The sequence below is a fragment of the Semicossyphus pulcher genome, unplaced genomic scaffold, assembly GCF_022749685.1.
Source record: "Semicossyphus pulcher isolate SPU_LCO1_2020_fin unplaced genomic scaffold, fSemPul1.0.p SCAF_21, whole genome shotgun sequence".
In the NCBI taxonomy this organism is placed as follows: Eukaryota; Metazoa; Chordata; class Actinopteri; order Labriformes; family Labridae; genus Semicossyphus; species Semicossyphus pulcher.
The window spans coordinates 548,815-553,902 of NW_027211695.1; positions in this window are offsets into that span (position 1 = coordinate 548,815).

Consider the following 5,088-nt stretch of genomic DNA (forward strand, 5'->3'; position numbering starts at 1 on the left):
TCAGAGCTCAGACACAGGAGGAGATCCAGCTGCAGGTTAACTACGGACTCCATCTGTGAGTGCAGCAGACACAGCTCCTGCAGCTATCCTGAGTAAATTAAATTCTTCCTGTTGGTCCGAAAACAGAGCGGAAATGTCTCCATCCCTCTCAGAGCTCAGGGCTGTACTCTGAGGCAGGCTGTCCTCGCTGATGTGAAGAAGGCAGTGCTGCAGTCCAGAAGCAGACCCGTCCTCCTGCTGGGGCCGCCGGGCTGGGGGAAGAGCTCCACCCTGGCTGCAGTAGCACAGCTAGCATCCTCCTGGCTCCCTGGGTGGGATGCTGCTACATTTATACAGATATTAATTTACATGCAAGATGAAATCCAAGATGAATCCACTATCGTTATGTCTCATCTGTTCAGAGATGTGAAGATCTTGCTGCACTTCTGTGGCCTCACCGGAGCGAGCAGGAACGTCCGCCTGCTTCTGCAGAGTCTTTGTGTCCAGCTGGCTGAAGCCTACCGTCCACACACGCAGCTGTCACAGGTACTGACACAGCGGTCTGTTAATATGTGTACTATAAGTCTAACAGCTGACGTGTCTCCTGCAGGGCCTCCCTCAGCTGATCACTGAGCTCCACTCTCTGCTGGGCCTGGTGGGAGCAGAGCGGCCCCTGGTGGTCCTGCTGGACGGACTGGATGAGCTGTCTGAGGAACACGGAGCAGATCTGTCCTGGATCACCAGCCCTCTACCTCCAGACGTCCACCTCATCCTGTCTGCGACCACCGGCTCCCCCTGCACACACACGCTGCAGGTTAGGAGAGCTTAACTGAAGGGACGTGTGCACTGTGCTAGCCTAGGGAAGGAGCGGTATGTTAAAGGTCCAGGTTTAGAGACTGCTGCACCTGACGCAGGCAGAAAGCTGTTACCCACAACTTCATAGCAACCATATGGTGCAGCCTCAAACGGGTTACAGTTACAGCTACAGCAGTGCAAATATCCAATAATGCATATAAATAGAATTAAAAGCGAGTAAATCAACTTGTCTCTTTCAGGCCACCCATCCCACAGTCCTCTCCCTCCCCCCCCTCAGTCCTGATGACATCACAGCAGCGTTGGAGACCAAGCTGCGCTCTGACCGGCGCTGTCTGCAGGAGCATCAGAGGCAGCTGCTGCTCCAGGCCTGTCTCACCTGTCCCTGCCCTCTGTACCTGGAGGCAGCGTACTCCGAGAGCAGGCTCTGGACCTCCTACTCCCCTCAGGCCGGCCTCAGCCTCCCACACAGCCTGGAGGGGCTTTACGTCAGCATGCTGGCTCGCCTGGAGAGAGAGCTGGGGAAGGAGCTGGTGAGACGGGCTGCGAGTCTGATATCTGCCTCACGCTGGGGAATCACTGAAGAGGTGAGAAAGCTTCATCTCTATTTCTGACGTAAAGGTAAGATACTTTTTTTTTACCTAAAACAGCTGTTGCATCGCTCTCTTCAAAGCCACCAGACTCCATTTACAAAAACAGTCATTTTACCTCACAGTTAATAATCTACCATCGCCTCCATCAGTTAGTTTTTATGTTATTTTTGCACTTTAATATGATAAATTGTTAGTTTGAATCCAACTTAACGATTGTATAATGCACAATAACAAAGAAACAGTAACAGAGCGACACCGGCAGCTCCTGCTGTGTGCAAAGTTAAATCGCTGTTTTTCTGAATGGAGTCTGGTGTGTTTGAAGACAGCGATGTAACGTCTTACTCTTCAATAAAAAGGTCTATCTCTGTTGTTTTTCCATCATCAGGAGTTACTGTACCTGCTGGCTCGAGACAAGAAGGTGCTCCAGGAAGTGACCCCATGTTACTCCTCTTCCAGCCCCCCCAAGGTGCCTTATGTGCTGTGGGCTCGGCTGAAACGTGACCTTGGTCGTCACCTCTCTGAGGTCAGAACCGACGGGACGTGGGTTTATCGCTGGGCGCATTCTGAGCTGAGCCGTGTGTGTACCTGCAGATATCTGAAAACAGAGGATTCTCGTACGGCCGTGCACGCAGACTACGCTGCACACTACAGACACAAATCTGAACACACACACATATTTCAGCCTCTGGCTTGGACGCTGGAGGAGGAAGAGGAAGGGGGAGGTGTGACGAAAAGTTACAGGTTCAATCTGAGGAAGCTCCACGGGTTGCCCTACCACCTGCTGCGCTCAGGTCAAATCCTGCCTCTGCTGTCTGAATGCATTTTTAACTACGAGTTCCTGCTGCATAAGGCCTGGGGCCTGTCTGTGCTGGACGTGGAGGAGGACCTGAAGAGGGCTGTGCTGCCAGACACGTAGGTCCCATCAGTTGTCTTACTCTCTTTATAACATTGATTATATGTGATAACAAACAGCTGCTCTTAGTAGGAAACAACAGGATGCAGAAGAAGCAAGAGCTGTCATGTTCTTTCACAGTTCTCTAAAGCAAGATATTCTTAGCTTTGGTTCTACAGTGTCCACTATCCAAAGGTATGAGGATCCAGAATTAAGACAGGCTGTATGTGTCTGACAACGTTACAGAAAGGATCCCTACAGAGTGTAAAAAGCTTGTTTCAACCGGAAACGGCCGTTACATCGCTCCCTCCAAGACACCAGACTCCATTGACAAAAGCAGTGATTTTAGAACACAGGAGTTACTAGTCTACTGCTGCCTCCATCATTTACTTTGTTGTGTTATTGAGCGACTGGTGCTTTAAAAGGATAGTTCGGATTTAACACAATATTTGTGTAACATACAATACCACAATCATCCAATCAAACAGGGCAGCAGAAGACCGGGATCTCCCAAGGTAAAATTACTCGTTTTGTGAATGGAGTCTGGTGTGTGTGCAGAGAGCGATGTAACGTCTGTGTGTGGTTAAAACAATCATCTTCCTCTGTAACAAAAAGGTCTATCTCTGTAGGGATCCTTTCTGTCATGTTGTCACACACTTAGAATAACAATCTGAGCCTGTCAGTGGAAACAACAACAACTTTTAGTGGACGACCTTTGACCCATCAAGGATTATGTTGCAGCCATTACAGCCTGTTTCACTGCTGCAGGATGAACACATCTACTGAGACATTTTGTAGCTTTTCCGTTTTATCGACCTAAAGCATTATAATCTACTGATGGCTAAAGAACAACAGTCTGGAACTTTGTCTGGACCAAATTGATGGACTAACAGAACGGCCATCACTTAATCCACTATAATCCTGCTTATGATGTTTGCTGCATTAAACCCTGCGTGTTTCTTCCTCTTCATAGGGAGCTGGTGGATGTGGAGGTGCTCTCAGGTGCTCTGGAGATGTCCCGGTCAGTGCTGCTGCAGGACCCCTGTCAGCTGGCCTCCCAGCTCACCGGTCGACTTGGACAGATGATAATCGAAGACCATCCTGTTGCTAAAGGTGTACTTTAGAATCTGCCTTTAAATTGTTGTTACATTAAAATATGTCTGTGTTTGTTTGAGCGAGCTCAGTAAAGGTGGAATGGATGGTATCTGAAGCTAAGGAAAAGTATAACTGGTAGTCGTCTGCGTAGAACTTGACGCTGATCTTCCTGAAGGAATATTTGGATGGATATTGATCTTGAACAATATTTCTGGTGACATTTAATCCTTATGTGTGACTCAGGTGACCCTCTGAAGTTCAGCTACCTCCATGATCTACTGGATCAGTGTACCAAGTCTTCCCTACCCGTGCTGCTGCCCTCCTCTACCTGCTTGCTGCCCCCAGGAGGCCTCCAACCAACCCTGCTGGCAGGTAACACGACATAAACACTCCTTTGCTTCACAGAGATGTCATCCTGATTCTCCTGACCTTTATTATTTCTGTACATACAGGTGATAGAGATGGTTTTGGGGTGTGTGTCTGTATTGTGGGTCTAACCTGGTTTTCTAACCAGGCCACCTGACCAATGTGACTGCCCTGGGAGCGGGGCAGAGAGGACCCTTGGCTGTCACCAGTGAATCAGATGGAAGTCTGAGGTTTTGGGATCTGGAGCGAAGGCGGATCATCAGGAGCCTGGAGGCGGCTGGGGGAGTTGTGGCAGACTCCGTCACCCTGGGTCTGGATGATAGGATGCTTATACTCCGCATGGGACCGAGTCTGCAGGTTGGTTTGCTGAGGAACTGAAGGTACAGATAACTTGATTTAAAGACACTGATCAATATCTTGTGTTTGTGCTTCAGGTGAGGGAGGCTGAATCCGGGCGAGTCGTGTATTCAGAGAGCGACTCAGTGGACGTCCCCATCATCACCACGACTGATGGAGGGAAGCTGCTGGTGGTCTTCTATGATGGAAGTCGTCTCGTCAAGGTACTGACAGCTTGAGACGCAGTAAACGGTGTACAGGTCAGGTATGTGGTAAATGTGTGTGTGTAATCAGTGTCTCTCTTGTGCTGTCAGGTGTTTGACCTGTCCTCCTCCTGCTCTCTGCTGCACTCTGCTAACATCTCCATGGAGCGTGAGGCGATCCATAAAGACCGCTCCATCCTGCTGTCCAACAGCTCCGTCAGAGACTACGTCCTCTTTGCCTACAGGTGAGTCCGGCCTGAGGTTATGTCACGTCTGGGATATGTTTTCATTTACATAATCTTGTGGTGGTCACAGCAGGGTGCTTCTTTGCATCATGTTCCTGCTGTTGCCTTAGCTTGCACATTGTGACCTTTTTCATTCAGAGACCGACTGAATGTTTTTTGGAAAGTACGATCCTGTCCTGAGAGACAAAACAGCAAACAGCATGCGTCACTGACAGGGCACCTTCACCTGAGGACAGTGTGTCTGCGTTTGTATCAAACAGTCCAGATCCCAGAGCGTCAGCGCTCGGCAGCTTCACTTAACTCTGCATGACTCACAGGTGTGACTGCGTCTCACCTTGTTCTTAAATAATATCACATATCCATGTTAACAAGCTGTGTAATCAGGCCTCCATGGTCTCCAGACAAACGTCAGCACCATGTTTAAAAAGCACTGATTAATTATTCAGCGAGACGACGACTCAGGTGCGTCAGCGGTGAAATGCAGCACGCAGGTGATGCCTTTCAGCCTTCCCTCCTGTCACGTAGATGATGACACTGATACTGATGGCTGAGGGCAGAACAGCAAA